Consider the following 20,582-nt stretch of genomic DNA (forward strand, 5'->3'; position numbering starts at 1 on the left):
TCCTTCCTCTTAATCAGGACAAAAAACGATGTTGTTTTTTTGAACTGGAAAAATTCTTGGTTTTCTCAAAATTCCAGGAATTCCGTAATACCATTTATTGACTAAAAATGTTATTACTTCAACAGTTCTCGACCAATTTGAAAAATTCCAACATCAACCATTGAATTGGCCATTTTTCAAACTTCTACCATTTCCAAATTTTTCAACTGAGTCAAACCATTCCACCTTCAATTTATTCCACTCTTCCTGGACATTCAAACTATCATTTTTCCAAGTAAAAAAAAAAAATCCAGGAATTCTCAGATTCCCCAGTATTCCAGTATCCAGTATTCCAGTATTCAGAACATTCAAATGTTTTAGCATTTTTTTTAAATTCCCGCTTTTCTTGAAATTCCCAAATTTCCATTGAAAAGAATAGGACATTTTTGAAACTTCCACCATTTCCACATTTGTCAACCAATTCAAACCATTCCCCCTTCAACATATTCCACTCATCCTGGACATTCAAACTATCATTTTTCAAAGTTAAAGACATCCAGGAATTCCCAGATTTCCCGTTTTTTCAAACCCTTTTTTTTTCTCCATCCTTTTTTCTGTTGACTACTCCTTCCACATTTTTCCACCCACTTCAACCGTTCCAGAAGAAGTCGACGCATTGTGAGAAAAAGACTGCTTTTAGTTCATTTATTTTTGAGTGAAATTTTTTGTTTGTAATTGTTTTTTAATCGTCATTATTTACTTCAAGTTATTACAGTATGTCTCTATATACATATTTCATTTATTTGTTTAAATCAATTGTGGCCAAAGGGGGCGCATTTCAATTCCTTGCACACACTTGTTATTACATATGTTGGCCAGAGGGGGAGCACTTAACATTTTTACACACACTTGTTATTTCATATGTTGACCAGAGGCTGTGAACTACACTTGTTTACACACACTTGTTATTTCACATGTTGGCCAGAGGGGGAGCACTTCACATTTTTGCACACACTTGTTATTTCATATGTTGGCCAGAGGGGGAGCACTTCAAATTTTTACACACTTGTTATTACATATGTTGACGAGAGGGGGAGCACTTTTAAAAGTGACACACAGTCAATTAGAAAAATCCCTCATTTTGATAGATGTCACCAGCAGGGGTGCAAATGAGACATTCTCTATTAGATGCAATGTTATTGATTTATGTCATCACTTGTTCACACCTCCTCATATGGAAGATACTTTTCCTTGTTGATGTCTCAAGAAGGGTAGAAAGACAAGAACACACACACACACACACTGGCAGTGATGTGTGTGTGTACAATATGAATTATTGAGTGTGTTATTTGAGGGACAGCTGGCTGTGGAGCATGTTAACTTAAGCCGCGAGAGAAGATTCAAATTAGTGAGTTGTTCATGCAATTTCACAGCGACTCGTATCAGTCAGCCATCCAGCGTGTTCGCACCAGCTCTCCTCAGGGCTGCAATTAATGAAGGGAGGGCCACCTTTCTTTCGCTCTATTGGGAGCGGGAATGACATTTTTAATAATACAGCTGCTCGTGGCTCGATGATTCCGACAGGATTCTCTCAAGAGTCTGCGTCAAGATTCCCTTTGTCATTGTTTTTTGTTTTTTAATCTGAAATATGTGCAGCAGGGGTGCTCATTACGTCGATGGTGGAGTCCATCGCCAGCCAGGCATTAAATAAATAGACCTAAAGATTAGTGATCAGTAATCACGAAGACGTCACTTTGGTCACTTGATTGACATTCACGCCACTGAGGGTCTTGTGAGATGACGCAGGCTGCTGCCAGATCATTATTAAGAAAAAACGACCGACAGGAAGGCGAGAAACACTTTTTTATTTCAGCGCCGTACCCGCCGTCAAAACTCCGCACAGTTCCTGTCTTCACAATAAAAGCCCCGCTTCATCCAGCCAGGCATTCAAAAAATAGACCTAAAAATTAGCCATCAATCTTCACCAAGACGTCACTTTCTTCATTTAATTGACATTCACGCCACTGAGGGTCTTGTGAGATGACGCAGGCTGCTGCCAGATCATTATTAAGAAAAAACGACCGACAGGAAGGCGAGAAACACTTGTTATTTCAACAGACTCTCGCGCCGTCAAAACTCTAAAGACCGACCGCACAGTTCCTGTCTTCACAATAAAAGCCCTGCTTCATCCTGCCTGCGCTAAAACAAAATAAGAGCCTCCAAAAGCTGTCAGGTTCAAACACCGATGACATCTATTAAACAAGACAAGAAGCAAAGAATCAAACAGAGACAGAATTACATTTTGAGGAGAGACGCGGCAACTGTACTCTCTGTACAGTATCTAAGCACGCTCTGACGAAAAAGGTTTACGTCTCCTCCTTTATTTGGACACTCCCTGTGTACACAACAACATCTGCTTCCAAAGGAATGGGGGGGTATGTAAACAGCTCTTGTTTTTGCTCACATTGAAAACAAAAGAAGAAGATGCCTCGGGCTTGGGTTGGTCCTGGATTCAGCTTGGGCAGGTCTTCGATGACAATAGATAACCCCCTCCTGTCTCCTCCCATCGTACACAATGGAATTTTCCAAGCCTTTGCTTGGTGCAACAAAGACAGCCTCTTGTCTGTTCATTGGGAACTCAGAAAGGAAAGTTTTTTTGATAATCTAAATACAATTTTTAGCGTGCACAAGCTCGCAAGCTGCGGAGTTTGCCGCCAATGTATTTCTTGTAAAGTGTATAAAAACACATTTCAAATGTGAACTCGTCAGACCGCAGAAAACTTTTCTACTTTAGATCTTAGATGAGCTCGGGGCCCAGCGAAGCCGTCGGCGTTTCTGGGTGTTGTTGATAAATGGCATAGTGGAGTTTTAACATGCACTTGCAGATGTAGCGACAAACAGTAGTTACTGACAGTGGTTTTCTGAAGTGTTCCTGAGCCCATGTGGTGATATCCTTTACACACTGATGTCGTTTTTTGGTGTGTTTTTTTTGACAAAAACGAGTATGGAAGCTGGACAAAAAAAGATGGCAAAAAGCAACCACTTTCATGTGGTATTGGACAGAAAGGAGGACTTTTTTTTCTCCTCCATTTGAAAATGTGGACATTATCACTACTGTCTGATTCCAATCAATGCAAGTCATCACAATCATAATGTTGGAATAATTGTTTGTAAGTTATCACAAAAGAAACGTATTACATTATGTTCCTGATAAGAAGATGAATGCTGTCTTTCGAGGCCTAACAAGAGGAAGAAGGCTGGTGAAACGCCACTGTGATTTCAACACGGACAGATGGCAGGATCTGCTCAACTTCCAGAGGAACTCTCTTTGAAGTGTTAAACGAACTCTCTCTGAAGTATTTCACAAACTCTCTTCCAACTATTTGGTAACCGAAGTCAACGCTATTTACGACCCGCTGCCCTCTTGAAGTTGCCGTGGTCAGGAGACGGGAGGGGTTTATCCATTGTCCTCCAACACCTGCCCCAGCTGGGTCCAGGAAGAGCCTAAGCCCGAGACATCCTCTTCTTGGACTTCAATGAGACCGAAAACAATGACTGTTTTACATACTTCCTATTTCTAATGAGACATGTGTTGGTGCGTGAACATTGAACATCTGAATTAAAAGAGGAGACGAAAACCTTCTTGGTCAGAGCGTGGTGCAGGACTGTACAGAGAGTGCAGTGGCCATGTCTCTCCTCAATATTGAGTCCAAATTGAATTCTGTCTCTGTTTGATTCCTTGCCTTTTGTCTTGTTTAATAGATGTCCTCAGTGTTTGAACGTGACACATAACATGCTTGTATTATCATTAAACACCTTTAACTTGTTGACGTCTCTTTCATAAATAAGTAAATGTGAATGATGTATATGAATGAGGTAGATCCCCTCCACTTGGTCCATTGAAAAGTAGCTGGCCTGCAGAAAAAGTGTGGCCACCCCTGATGTTATATCGTCAAAAATAAATGGTGGAGCCCTAGAGGCCCGTTCAATGCTGCTCGATTCATTAAAGAAGGGAGGAAAAAAAAGGGTAGAAAAGGCGAGAAGAGCCCTGTGGCACATGCATGAATACCACCACCGCACGCCTTCTGGCTCCACTACCGGTGGTCTTGCTGTGCGCTGCCCCTCCCGTGTGTGCACACCTGCGTCCCTCGGGTGCGGGAGTGTTATCCCCCACCCACCTCTGCAAATTTGGGCTGCTTCCTTTCCAGCATAACTCGGTGAGAGCCTGCAGGTACTCTGCGAGTGTGTGTGTGTGTGTGTGTTCTTGTATTTCTACCCTTCTTGAGACATGAAGAAGGAAAAGCATCTTCCATATGAGGAGGTGTGAACAAGTGATGACATAAATCAATAACATTGCATCTAATAGAGAATGTCTCATTTGCACCCCTGCTGGTGACATCTATCAAAATGAGGGTGGTCCCAAAAAGGAGGGATTTTTCTAATTGACTGTGTGTCGCTTTTAAAAGTGCTCCCCCTCTGGTCAACATATGTAATAACAAGTGTGGGGAAAAATTTGAAGTGCGCCCCCATTGGTCAACATATGTAATAACAAGTGCGTCGGTTTTAAAAGTGCTCCCCCTCTGGTCAACATATGAAATAACAAGTGTACGTTAAATGTGAAGTGCTCCCCCTCTGGTCAACATATGAAATAACAAGTGTGCGTAAAAAATGTGAAGTGCTCCCCCTCTGGTCAACATATGTAATAACAAGTGTGTGTAAGAAATGGAAATGCGCCCCCTTTGGCCAAAATTAATTAAAAAAAATAAATAAATAAATATGTATATAGAGACATACTGTAATAACTTGAAGTAAATAATAAGGATTAAAAAACAATTACAAAGAAAAAAATTCTAAAAAAATTATTAACTAAAGGCTTACCTTTTGTATATTTGCATAGTATGCATAAATTATTAATGTTGTAAAAAAAAAAAAATCAAAAATCTAGGAATTCCCAGAGTTCCCGGGACATTTTTCCCATTCAAATTGAATTAGCCATTTTTCAAACTTCTACCATTTCCTAATTTTTCAACCCATTCAAACCATATTCCACTCATCCTGGACATTCAAACTACCATTTTTCCAAGTTAAAAAAAATCCAGGAATTGCCAGAATTCCCGTTTTTTTTTAAACCCTTTTTTCATCCTTTTTTTATGTCGACTACTCCTTCCACATTTTTCCACCCACTTCAACCGTTCCACCGTCAAATCCTTCCTCTTAATCAGGACAAAAAAACAATATTGTTTTTTTGAACTGGAAAAATTCCCGGTTTTCTCAAAATTCCAGGAATTCCGTAATACCATTTATTGACTAAAAATGTTACTACTTCAACAGTTCTCGACCAATTTGAAAAATTCCAACACCAACCATTGAATTGGCCATTTTTCAAACTTCCACCATTTCCAATTTTTTCAATTGATTCAAACCATTCCACCTTCAATTTATTCCACTCATCCTGGACATTCAAACTATCATTTTTCCAAGTAAAAAAAAAAAAATCCAGGAATTCCCAGATTCCCCAGTATTCCAGTATCCAGTATTCCAGTATTCAGAACATTCAAATGTTTTAGGATTTTCAAAAAAATTCCCGCTTTTCTTGAAATTCCCAAATTTCCATTGAAAAGAATAGGACATTTTTGAAACTTCCACCATTTCCACATTTGTCAACCGATTCAAACCATTCCCCCTTCAACATATTCCACTCATCCTGGACATTCAAACTACCATTTTTCCAAGTTAAAAAAAATCCAGGAATTCCCAGAATTCCCGTTTTTTTCGAACCCTTCTTTCATCTTTTTTTCTGTCGACTACTCCTTCCACATTTTTCAACTCACTTCAACCGTTCCACCGTCAAATCACTCCTCTTAATCAGGACAAAAAAACAATATTGTTTTTTTGAACTGGAAAAATTCCCGGTTTTCTCAAAATTCCAGGAATTCCGTAATACCATTTATTGACTAAAAATGTTACTACTTCAACAGTTCTCGACCAATTTGAAAAATTCCAACACCAACCATTGAATTGGCCATTTTTCAAACTGCCACCATTTCCAAATTTTTCAACCGAGTCAAACCATTCCACCTTCAATTTATTCCACTCATCCTGGACATTCAAACTATCATTTTTCCAAGTAAAAAAAAAATCCAGGAATTCCCAGATTCCCCAGTATTCCAGTATCCAGTATTCCAGTATTCAGAACATTCAAATGTTTTAGGATTTTCAAAAAAATTCCCGCTTTTCTTGAAATTCCCAAATTTCCATTGAAAAGAATAGGACATTTTTGAAACTTCCACCATTTCCACATTTGTCAACCAATTCAAACCATTCCCCCTTCAACATATTCCACTCATCCTGGACATTCAAACTATCATTTTTCAAAGTTAAAGACATCCAGGAATTCCCAGATTTCCCATTTTTTCAAACCCTTTTTTTTCCCATCCTTTTTTCTGTCGACTACTCCTTCCACATTTTTCCACCCACTTCAACCGTTCCACCGTCAAATCCTTCCTCTTAATCAGGACAAAAAAACGATGTTTTTTTTAACTGGAAAAATTCCGGGTTTTCTCAAAATTCCAGGAATTCCGTAATACCATTTATTGACTAAAAATGTTACTACTTCAACAGTTCTCGACCAATTTGAAAAATTCCAACACCAACCATTGAATTGGCCATTTTTCAAACTGCCACCATTTCCAAATTTTTCAACTGATTCAAACCATTCCACCTTCAATTTATTCCACTCATCCTGGACATTCAAACTATAATTTTTCCAAGTAAAAAAAAAAATCCAGGAATTCCCAGATTCCCCAGTAGTCCAGTATCCAGTATTCCAGTATTCAGAACATTCAAATGTTTTAGCATTTTCAAAAAAATTCCCGCTTTTCTTGAAATTCCCAAATTTCCATTGAAAGAATTAGGACATTTTTGAAATGTCCACATTTTTCAACCGTTTCAAACCATTCCCCCTTCAACATATTCCACTCATCCTGGACATTCAAACTATCATTTTTCAAAGTTAAAGACATCCAGGAATTCCCAGATTTCCCGTTTTTTTCAAACCCTTTTTTTTCTATCCTTTTTTCTGTTGACTACTCCTTCCACATTTTTCCACCCATTTCAACCGTTCCACCGTCAAATCCTTCCTCTTAATCAGGACAAAAAAAACGATGTTGTTTTTTTGAACTGGAAAAATTCCCGGTTTTCTCAAAATTCCAGGAATTCCGTAATACCATTTATTGACTAAAAATGTTACTACTTCAACAGTTCTCGACCAATTTGAAAAATTCCAACACCAACCATTGAATTGGCCATTTTTCCAACTTCCACCATTTCCAAATTTTTCAACTGATTCAAACCATTCCACCTTCAATTGATTCCACTCATCCTGGACATTCAAACTATCATTTTTCCAAGTAAAAAAAAAAATCCAGGAATTCCCAGATTCCCCAGTATTCCAGTATCCAGTATTCCAGTATTCAGAACATTCAAATGTTTTAGGATTTTCAAAAAAATTCCCGCTTTTCTTGAAATTCCCAAATTTCCATTGAAAAGAATAGGACATTTTTTAAACTTCCACCATTTCCACATTTGTCAACCAATTCAAACCATTCCCCCTTCAACATATTCCACTCATCCTGGACATTCAAACTATCATTTTTTAAAGTTAAAGACATCCAGGAATTCCCAGATTTCCCGTTTTTTCAACCCCTTTTTTTTCTATCCTTTTTTCTAATGACTACTCCTTCCACATTTTTCCACCCACTTCAACCGTTCCACCGTCAAATCCTTCCTCTTAATCAGGACAAAAAAACGATGTTTTTTTTAACTGGAAAAATTCCCGGTTTTCTCAAAATTCCAGGAATTCCGTCATACCATTTATTGACTAAAAATGTTACTACTTCAACAGTTGTCGACCAATTTGAAAAATTCCAACACCAACCATTGAATTGGCCATTTTTCAAACTTCCACCATTTCCAAATTTTTCAACTGATTCAAACCATTCCACCTTCAATTTATTCCACTCATCCTGGACATTCAAACTATCATTTTTCCAAGTAAAAAAAAAAATCCAGGAATTCCCAGATCCCCCAGTATTCCAGTATTCAGAATATTCAAATGTTTTAGCATTTTCAAAAAAATTCCCGCTTTTCTTGAAATTCCCAAATTTCCATTGAAAAAATTAGGACATTTTTGAAATTTCCACATTTTTCAACCGTTTCCAACCATTCCCCCTTCAACATTTTCCACTCATCTTGGACATTCAAACTGTCATTTTTCAAAGTTAAAGACATCCAGGAATTCCCAGATTTCCCGTTTTTTCAAACCCTTTTTTTCTATCCTTTTTTCTAATGACTACTCCTTCCACATTTTTCCACCCACTTCAACCGTTCCACCGTCAAATCCTTCCTCTTAATCAGGACAAAAAAAACGATGTTTTTTTTTAACTGGAAAAATTCCCGGTTTTCTCAAAATTCCAGGAATTCCGTAATACTATTTATTGACTAAAAATGTTACTACTTCAACAGTTGTCGACCAATTTGAAAAATTCCAACACCAACCATTGAATTGGCCATTTTTCAAACTTCCACCATTTCCAAATTTTTCAACTGATTCAAACCATTCCACCTTCAATTTTTTCCACTCATCCTGGACATTCAAACTATAATTTTTCCAAGTAAAAAAAAAAAATCCAGGAATTCCCAGATTCCCCAGTATTCCAGTATCCAGTATTCCAGTATTCAGAACATTCAAATGTTTTAGGATTTTCAAAAAAATTCCCGCTTTTCTTGAAATTCCCAAATTTCCATTGAAAAGAATAGGACATTTTTGAAACTTCCACCATTTCCACATTTGTCAACCAATTCAAACCATTCCCTCTTCAACATATTCCACTCATCCTGGACATTCAAACTATCATTTTTTAAAGTTAAAGACATCCAGGAATTCCCAGATTTCCCGTTTTTTCAAACCCTTTTTTTTCTATCCTTTTTTCTGTCGACTACTCCTTCCACATTTTTCCACCCACTTCAACCGTTCCACCGTCAAATCCTTCCTCTTAATCAGGACAAAAACACGATGTTGTTTTTTTTAACTGGAAAAATTCCCGGTTTTCTCAAAATTCCAGGAATTCCGTAATACCATTTATTGACTAAAAATGTTATTACTTCAACAGTTCTCGACCAATTTGAAAAATTCCAACACCAACCATTGAATTGGCCATTTTTCAAACTGCCACCATTTCCAATTTTTTCAATTGATTCAAACCATTCCACCTTCAATTTATTCCACTCATCATGAACATTCAAACTATAATTTTTCCAAGTAAAAAAAAAAAAAAATCCAGGAATTCCCAGATTCCCCAGTATTCCAGTACCCAGTATTCCAGTATTCAGAACATTCAAATGTTTTAGGATTTTCAAAAAAATTCCCGCTTTTCTTGAAATTCACAAATTTCCATTGAAAAGAATAGGACATTTTTGAAACTTCCACCATTTCCACATTTGTCAACCAATTCAAACCATTCCCCCTTCAACATATTCCACTCATCCTGGACATTCAAACTATCATTTTTCAAAGTTAAAGACATCCAAGAATTCCCAGATTTCCCGTTTTTTCAAACCCTTTTTTTTCCCATTCTTTTTTCTGTTGACTACTCCTTCCACATTTTTCCACCCACTTCAACCGTTCCACCGTCAAATCCTTCCTCTTAATCAGGACAAAAAAAACGATGTTGTTTTTTTGAACTGGAAAAATTCCCGGTTTTCTCAAAATTCCAGGAATTCCGTAATACCATTTATTGACTAAAAATGTTAGTACTTCAACAGTTCTCGACCAATTTGAAAACTTCCAACACCAACCATTGAATTGGCCATTTTTCAAACTTCCCCCATTTCCAATTTTTTCAATTGATTCAAACCATTCCACCTTCAATTTATTCCACTCATCCTGAACATTCAAACTATAATTTTTCCAAGTAAAAAAAATAAAAAATCCAGGAATTCCCAGAATCCCCAGTATTCCAGTATCCAGTATTCAGAACATTCAAATGTTTTAGGATTTTCAAAAAAAATCCCGCTTTTCTTGAAATTCCCAAATTTCCATTGAAAAGAATAGGACATTTTTGAAACTTCCACCATTTCCACATTTTTCAACCGTTTCAAACCATTCCCCCTTCAACATATTCCACTCATCCTGGACATTCAAACTATATTTTTTCAAAGTTAAAGACATCCAGGAATTCCCAGATTTCCCGTTTTTTCAAACCCTTTTTTTTTCCCATCCTTTTTTCTGTTGACTACTCCTTCCACATTTTTCCACCCACTTCAACCATTCCACCGTCAAATATTTCCTCTTAATCAGGACAAAAAAACGATGTTGTTTTTTTGAACTGGAAAAATTCCCAGTTTTCTCAAAATTCCAGGAATTCCGTAATACCATTGATTGACTAAAAATGTTACTACTTCCACAGTTCTTGAACAATTTGAAAAATTCCAACACCAACCATTGAATTGGCCATTTTTCAAACTTCCACCATTTCCAAATTTTTCAACTAATTCAAACCATTCCACCTTCAATTTATTCCACTCATCCTAGACATTCAAACTGTCATTTTTCAAAGTTAAAGACATCCAGGAATTCCCAGATTTCCCATTTTTTCAAACCCTTTTTTTTTCTCCATCCTTTTTTCTGTTGACTACTCCTTCCACATTTTTCCACCCACTTCAACCGTTCCACCGTCAAATCCTTCCTCTTAATCAGGACAAAAAAACCATGTTGTTTTTTTGAACTGGAAAAATTCCCGGTTTTCTCAAAATTCCAGGAATTCCGTAATACCATTTATTGACTAAAAATGTTATTACTTCAACAGTTGTCGACCAATTTGAAAAATTCCAACACCGACCATTGAATTGGCCATTTTTCAAACTTCCACCATTTCCAAATATTTCAACCGAGTCAAACCATTCCACCTTCAATTTATTCCACTCATCCTGGACATTCAAACTATAATTTTTCCAAGTAAAAAAAAAAAATCCAGGAATTCCCAGATTCCCCAGTATTCCAGTATCCAGTATTCCAGTATTCAGAACATTCAAATGTTTTAGGATTTTCAAAAAAATTCCCGCTTTTCTTGAAATTCCCAAATTTCCATTGAAAAGAATAGGACATTTTTGAAACTTCCACCATTTCCACATTTGTCAACCAATTCAAACCATTCCCCCTTCAACATATCTTCAACATATTCCACTCATCCTTGACATTCAAACTATCATTTTTCAAAGTTAAAGACATCCAGGAATTCCCAGATTTCCCGTTTTTTTTCAACCCTTTTTTTCATCGTTTTTTCTGTTGACTACTCCTTCCACATTTTTCCACCCACTTCAACCGTTCCACCGTCAAATCCTTCCTCTTAATCAGGACAAAAAACAATGTTGTTTTTTGTCCTGGAAAAATAGGGAGGTCCTAAAGAGGTAGGCATTTTTGGGAGGTGCCAAGAAGGTAATAAATACACGAATGTGTGTGTGTGTGTGTGTGTGTGTGTGTGTGTGTGTGTGTGTGTGTGTGTGTGTGTGTGTGTGTTTGTGTGTGTGTGTGTGGCCTTACGGAAGCACTCTCTCCCACTTTCTGTCTATGTACCGTTGGCTCCCCCACAATTAGAGGAAGGATCTATGAAGTATCGCCATGGCAACACAACACTTCCTCACCTGATCTCCTTTATCAGAAGTCTAATTGAGGCGTTTCTTCAAGCAAAGTCACATACACTTGCCCACAGTTTTGCTAGTAAGTGATCATCCGTTAAGCTGACTATGTAACCTTTCAGTCCCCGGTAGGGAGGGGCTTTCAATGAGCCGCCTTGTGATTAGGACGGAAATGTCAGGAGGATTTTTATTTTTTTTTCCCCGAGCCGGAAATCTTCACCGCAAGAATGTAACCGCGGGGTATAAAGTAGATCAATACTGAAAGCCAGCGAGGAGACAAAGAAGCAGCAGAAGAGGAGAGGAGACATCCTGGCAGTCAACTGGTGTGACCTTTGACACTCAACCAGCGCCTTAACCAGTTTTATGCTCAAATTTGGGCATAAAGGCTCGCTTAGATGGGTTTGGTGTGGAAGAATCCACGATTTCAAACACCTTTGCGGCGTACCACGCATATTTAAACTGTGATTTAAATAGATACTATGTCTCCTTCCCAGAGTATTCAACATGGTATGGTGTCCCAATACTTTTGACTGTTTTGTGTAAAAAAAAATAAAAAAATTATTTTTAAATTAAAACATTGTATTTTGTACATTTAAAAATGAAATCAAATGTGTAAACAAATAGGCAAAGTGTAAGTAAGTACATTTACAGTCATTTCAAAAAAGTAAAGTAAAAATTTGCCAGCCAAATAAAAAAAAAGTGCATTTTTGCAACTTGCTGATGTCTGTCATTAAAATAAAACATTTTACTTGATACATCTTTAAAATAAATAAAATGTGTAAATAAATAAGTAAAATATGAGTAAGTAAATGTATAGAAATTTACAGCAAAGTCAATATATATATATATATATATATATATATATATATATATATATATATATATATATATAAACAGTACATATAACTCAAGCAAGAGTAAAACATTTGTTAGCCAATTAATTAATGCTGAACTTCATTCTTCAATCATATATTTAAATTACTCTTACTTGTATATACATTACTTTTGTATGTATATATATATATATATATAAATATATATATATATATATACACACACACATCTCTCTCTCTCTCTCTCTTTCTCTCTCTCTCTCTCTCTCTCTCTCTCTCTCTCTCTCTCTCTCTCTCTCTCTCTCTCTCTCTCTCTCTCTCTCTCTCTCTATATATATATATAAGATATATATATAGGAGTGAGAGTAATTAAAATATATGATTGAAGAATGAATTCCAGCATACTGCAAAGTCAATATGTATATGACTCGGGTAACAGTAAAAAGTAGTTCATCCAAATAATTAATGCTTGAGTTCATTCTTAAATCAAAACATTAAATTATAATTATACATATTCTATATAAATATGAAGAGAAATAATTAAAGTGTAAATAAGTAAATTTACAGTTATTTACAGTAGAGTGTATATATATATATATATATATATATATATATATATATATATATATATATATATATATATATATATATATATATATTTATTTACAGTAGAGTGTATATATATATATATATATATATATATATATATATATATATATATATATATATATATATATATACACACACACTGTATGACTCTTTTAAAAATAAAATAATTATTGCTGGAGTTCTTTCTTCAATCAAAACATTAAAAATGTACCTATTTTAATCAAAATAAACATGTAAATTAATAAGTAAAGTGTAGGCAAATGATGACTTATAGTAATTTACAGTAAAGTCAATATACATATGACTTATGTAAAAGTTAAGAGTAGTCATCCCGATAATTAATGCTAGAGTTCATTCTTTAAATAAAATATACATATTTGAATCTAAATAAATGTGTAAAAAATAAATAAAGGGTAAGTAAATACTAATTTACAATGATTTACAATAAAGTCTATATGTACATGTATGTATATGTTTAAAATACGATTTGTACAATAATTAAATAATAGTACACCTCTGAACTATATTTAAATTCATAAAACCTACAGCACTTATTGAAATAATTATAAATGATTTGGTCTGGTCAATAAACAATATAAATTGAAAAACGATATTGTACAAAGAAAATAAAACACCCAAAGATAATATACAAAACAGTTGAATCCCCTCAAAATAAATTTAAATATACACAATTGTCTTATTTTTCACATTATATTACACTAATAAGAATATTAGTCAGGATACTCAATTTTAACATATTAGCTTATACAACTTTTTAAAAATAATAATGATTAACATCATCATTATTATTATTATTATTATAATTAGACAGGAGCAACGTTATAAAACTTTCATAGATGCCATGCAGGCAAGCAACATTTCTAGACACCCCTTCAAAAAAGGGGAATTTATTAGTGTATATCAAAGTTTTATTGAATAAAGTTAAGAAAATAAGATATTTCTAACATATCCGTACATATGTGAGTTATGTTCAACAATCAATAATTCATAATTTGGCACAAATTACGCTTATTCAACAGGAACATTTTGACTGGCTGTTTCCTGAATGTAATGGCAAATAATGATTGACAGGTCACTGAAGGCTTACAGCCAATAGGAACAAGACCCCGCCTCCAAATTTCCCAAATTGGCCAATAGAAATTAATTCAAAGAAGATGACATCGCTTACAGCCAATAGAAACAAGACCCCGCCTCCAAATTTACCAAATTGGCCAATAGAAATTAATTCAAAGAAGATGACATAGTTTACAGCCAATAGAAACAAGACCCCGCCTCCAAATTTACCAAATTGGGCAATAGAAATTAATTTAGAAGATGACATCACAGGAAATTACGCCTAATGAGTCAGGAAGTCATACCTTTATTGTGAAAGTGTCATTGTTTCCGGTAAAAATCCTCTCATTAGCCCAAATATTGGACAAACATGAAAAGCAGCTCTTCATTCACGCGAAAGAAAGCTTTGGAAAGAAAGGTAAGACGAGATTCATCATTTTAAATGTTCCTTTTTATAATGTTTCGCCTTCATGTCTTTTGAAATGTTTAGTCATTCAGAGTGGTTAACGTTAGCTTCAAGCTAGCTTCAACATGCTCAAAGTAAACAAACAATTTAACAAAAAATGTAACAAGAACACCACTAACTAGCTTATGTTAGTGGTTTAAAAGGGCATATATATTTTCTCAATGTCTATGTTTTTCCACAAATACTAATTATAGTCATGTTGTTACGATCATAGACATCTTATAAGGGTACGCAGCATGGAGCGCTACTGCCTACTGGCGCAGACGAGACGCGGGGCCGCCATCTTGGAGTGGTGATCCGCTCCACTCAGTGCAATTCATTTAGCAGGAGCAATTAACTTTTAGCGCATTTAATTAATCTTACCTCACTGAATACCACTGATTTTCACGCGGTTTTGTGTCCTATGATAAAGGACACATGTTTTGACATGTTTTATTATTCATAGTTTGCTTAACAGTAATAGAATATTCTTATATGCTATAAGTGACCAGACGTCCGAGATCAAAACTGGGAATATAATCCCAGAGAAGGGTCAGCTATTTTTAAATTGAAGAAACAATATGATTAGGTTATATATACATGCGTATATCCTACATAATCAATGTATGAATACATTAGATATCTATATATCTATAGACTTTATATCTGTTGCTGCAGCAGCAGAGAGTTTTATCTGTCTACACTTTGTATTGATATTTTCTATTACATTCTTCCCTTAATTGATAATGTTTACCGTGATTGTTTTATATGTATTTTTTATGTATGTCGCTTTGGATAAAAGCGTCTGCCAAATACTTCAACATAAACATATATAAACACCTGAAAGTCTTTATATCAGCTAAAACCACCAATCTGTTTCACTGGATTCAGAATAAAACCAAATTCTGTCTTACAATCTTTATCTTCATCATTTATTTCAACTTTATGTTATTCAAGTACGACATTTTTAAATTTTAATTTAATTTAATTTAATACTATATATATATATATATATGTATATATATATATATATATATATATATATATATATATATATATATATATATATATATATAGCATTACTAGTTGTTTTACCCTATCCCTATTAAGTCCATAGAATCATTAAAAAAAATAAAATAAAATAAAAATAATATATATATATATATATATATATATATATATATATATATATTTTTTTTTTTAACTAAATAAAAATAAATAAATAAATAAAAGTATATATATAAATAAAAAAAATAAAAAATAAATAAAAAAAATAAAAAATAAAATATATATATATATATATATATATATATATATATATATATATATATATATATATATATATATATATATATATATATATATACATATATATTTTTAATTTTTTTTAAATTTTTTTTTTTTAATGATTTTATGGACTTAATAGGGATAGGGTAAAACAACTAGTAATGCTATATTTACCCCATTACATTTACCTAAGTAACTTTAGTTTGAATGAAAAAAATCATTTTTACTTTTGTGTATTTTTTGTGAAGTAAAAACTTCTACTCTACTTTTATTTACTCCTACGTTTACTCAAGTAACTTTTTGGATATAATGTACTTGTCAGAGTAGTTTTAATGCAACATACCTTTTACTTGAGTATTTCTGTGAAGAAGAAGAAACACTACTTTTACCCCATTACTTTTACTCAAGTAACTTTTGGGATCCATTTTACTAATCACAGTAGTTTTAATGCAACATAATCTTTACTCTTAAGTATTTCTATGAAGAAGAAATGGACAATTTACTTCATTACATTTACTTAAAGTAACTTTTTGGATAAATTGTACTTGTCATTGTTATCTTAATGCAACATACTACTTATATTTGGGTACTTTTGTAAAGACGATACAGTACTTTTACTCCATTACATTTACTTAAAGTAACTTTTTGGATAAATTGTACTTGTCAGAGTTATGTTAATGCAATATACTACTTATACTTGGGTACTTTTGTGAAGACGATACTGTACTTTTACTCCATTACATTTACTTAAGTAACTTTTTGGATAAATTGCACTTGTTAGAGTAGCTTTAATGTAATATACTTTTTACTTTTAATTGATTAATTTCGTGAAGAGCACTCCATTACATTTACGTAAGTAACTTTTTGGATACATTGTACTTGTCTGAGTAGTTTTAATGCACCATACCTTTTACTTTTGAGTACTTTTGTGAAGACGATACGCTACTCTTATTCTTTTACATTTACAAAAGTAACTGTTTGGATAAATTGTAGTTTTCGGAGTAGTTTTAATGCACCATACCTTTTTACTTTTGACTACTTTTGTGAAGACGAAAGAACATAATTTCATGGCTGTCTTGAGTTTCCAATTATTTCTACAACTCTTATTTGTTTGTGATAGAGTGATTGGAGCACATACTTGTTGGTCACAAAAAAACATTCATGAAGTTTGCTTCTTTTATGAATTTATTATGGGTCTACTGAAAATGTGCTGTGTCAAAAGTATACATACAGCAATGTTAATATTTGCTTACATGTCCCTTGGCAAGTTTACCTGCAATAAGGCGCTTTTGGTAGCCATCCACAAGCTTCTGCTTGAATTTTTGACCACTCCTTTTGACAAAATCGGTGCAGTTCAGCTAAATGTGTTGGTTTTCTGACGTGAACTTGTTTCTTCAGCATTGTCCACATGTTTAAGTCAGGACTTTGGGAAGGCCATTCTAAAACCTTCATTCTAGCCTGATTTAGCCATTCCTTTACCACTTTTGACCTGTGTTTGGGGTAGGGGTGTAATGGTAAACAACATTTTGGTTCTGTACGTACCTCGGTTTAGAGGTCACGGTTCGGTTCATTTTCGGTACAGTAAGAAAACAACAAAATATACATTTTTGGGTTATTTATTTACCAAATTTGCAAAATCTTCCACCAAAAGTATTGTTCTTAGTGTAATATTTGATGTGAAGTAATGGGAACCTTGGATAGGTCAATAATTCATAATAACATTGATTTTGATTCAATATTATGTTTTGAGCAATGACAGTTTGAAAGAAAAAAAACAGTTTTGTTTTATTAGTCAACATTGCAACTTTTTCTAAATTACATTTAACCTTTAAGCTTTTTTATTTCACTTTTGTTATGTTTTTGTTTATTTTAATAGTATTTTTAGAATGTGCCGTGGGCCTTTAAAACATTATCTGTGGGCCGCAAATGGCCTCCGGGGCACACTTTTGACACCCCTGCTACAGATAATAAAAAATTAAATGTGATAAATCTATGGATAAAAAGCAGAGCCTGGCGACGCATGCGCGTTTATCATAACTCTCTCTCTCTCTCTCTGTCTCTGCCCCTCCCTCACCAATTTGTTTTGTTTTTAACCCCTTCTTAACCCTGAACGTACATTGAAAATACACGCAACCCTAACTCAAAATGCCGGACATTTGAGGCATTTAAGAAACTCCGCCCTGACAGCCCTGCAAAAGAGGACATGTCCGGTGAAAAAAGGACGTATGGTCAGTCTATCGTAGCCCGTTAGCTGCTAACATGCCGTGTGTTGTGCCTCGGTGTGCATTGTTTACACAACCTGCGTTACGCTACTTAATATGTGTGGAAACTCGTTCGGTACACCTCCGAACCGAACCGAACTGAAACCCCCGTACCGAAACGGTTCAATACAAATACACGTACCGTTACACCCCTAGTTTGGGGTCATTGTCCTGTTGGAACACCCAACTGCGCCCAAGACCCAACCTCCGGCCTGATTATTTTAGCTTGTCCTGAAGAATATGGAGGTAATCCTCCTTTTTCATTGTCCCATTTACTCTCTGTAAAGCACCAGTTCCATTGGCAGCAAAACAGGCCCAGAGCATAATACTACCACCACCATGCTTGACGGTGGGCATGGTGTTCCTGGGATTAAAGGCCTCACCTTTTCTCCTCCAAACATATTGCTGGGTATTGTGGCCAAACAGCTCCATTTTTGTTTCATCTGACCACAGAACTTTCCTCCAGAAGGTCTTATCTTTGTCCACGTGATGTCAGATGAAACACTGTTTGGCCACAATACCCAGCAATATGTTTGGAGTACAATTTTTGCCTCCTCTCCCCACCTTTTGAGCAAGAGCGTTATCGCTAAAGAGGTTGAATCGTCTGTTATTGACATTTCTGACATGCCCCGCTCATAATTGTAGTTGATGTTGTTGAACGACGTCTCAACAAAAACAAGGCGATGCGATGCGACAGCGTGTTATTTGGCAGAGATTTGTGTGACGCGACCCTTTAAGTCCGGGTGTCTGGACGACATGAAACATTTTCTTTTTTGTACGCACACAAAAAGTGGTGACATTTTCCCGTCTCAATAGACAGACATTGGCGGCGGCTCACAGGGAGACGTGCACACAAAGGCAACAATACAACGGAAAGACGGGGGCGATTTTGAAAGGAGGCTTTTCTGTACATTGTTCTGGAAAAAAAAAAAAAACTCCAAAAAAGTGAATAATGACATTGAGAATAAGTGTATTATTGTGTAGGGACAACATGTATGTCTTGTTTCTACTGATGAATAGTCTGAGGTTTTTAGTCAAATCAAAACATTGTTGGCTACTGTTACTTTAAATCAGTGGTTCTCAAACTTTTTCCACAACACTTAGCTCTCCAAGTACCACCATAATCACCAACATTAAAATACAGTAGCGTAGTAGTAGTAGGCCAAGTATTCATCAAAACGAGGCAGAGGTTGTATTTATTAAGTAAAGTACAGGCCAAAAGTTCGGACACACCTTCTCATTCAATGCTTTTTCTTTATTTTCATGACTATTTACATTGTAGATTGTCACATCAAATCTATGAATCGATACCTAAAAGTGTGGTATCATCCAAAACTAATGTAAAGTATCAAAGAAGAGAAGAATAAGTGATTATTACATTTTAACAGAAGTGTAGATAGAACATGTTAAAAGAGAAAATAAGCAGATATTAACAGAAAATGAACAAGTGGATTAATAATCCATTTTTACAGCTTGTCCTTAACAATGTGTACAAAATAATAGGTGTATAAATGACACAATATGTTACTGCATAGACTAATTAGGGGTCTTTGTTTGTTTACTTACTACTAAAAGACAAGTTGTCGAGTATGTTCACTATTTTATTTAAAGGGGAACATTATCACCAGACCTATGTAAGCGTCAATATATACCTTGATGTTGCAGAAAAAAGACCATATATTTTTTTAACCGATTTCCGAACTCTAAATGGGTGAATTTTGGCGAATTAAACGCCTTTCTATTATTCGCTCTCGGAGCGATGACGTCACATCGGGAAGCAATCCGCCAATTTCTCAAACACCGAGTCAAATCAGCTCTGTTATTTTCCGTTTCTTCGACTGTTTTCCGTACCTTGGAGACATCATGCCTCGTCGGTGTGTTGTCGGAGGGTGTAACAACACCAACAGGGACGGATTCAAGTTGCACCAGTGGCCCAAAGATGCCAAAGTGGCAAGAAATTGGACGTTTGTTCCGCACACTTTACCCACGAAAGCTATGCTACGACAGAGATGGCAAGAATGTGTGGATATCCTGCGACACTCAAAGCAGATGCATTTCCAACCATAAAGTCAAAGAAATCTGCCGCCAGACCCCCATTGAATCTGCCGGAGTGTGTGAGCAATTCAGGGACAAAGGACCTCGCTAGCACGGCAAGCAATGGCGGCAGTTTGTTCCCGCAGACGAGCGAGCTAAACCCCCTGGATGTCTTGGCTCACACCGTCAAGAGGAGAATATCGACCCTAGCTTCCCTGGCCTGCTGACATGAGGGTATGTCTACAGAATATATTAATTGATGAAAATTGGGCTGTCTGCACTCTCAAAGTGCATGTTGTTGCCAAATGTATTTCATATGCTGTAAACCTAGTTCATAGTTGTTAGTTTCCTTTAATGCCAAACAAA

This window comes from Nerophis lumbriciformis, linkage group LG21, assembly GCF_033978685.3.
Source record: "Nerophis lumbriciformis linkage group LG21, RoL_Nlum_v2.1, whole genome shotgun sequence".
Classification (NCBI taxonomy): Eukaryota; Metazoa; Chordata; class Actinopteri; order Syngnathiformes; family Syngnathidae; genus Nerophis; species Nerophis lumbriciformis.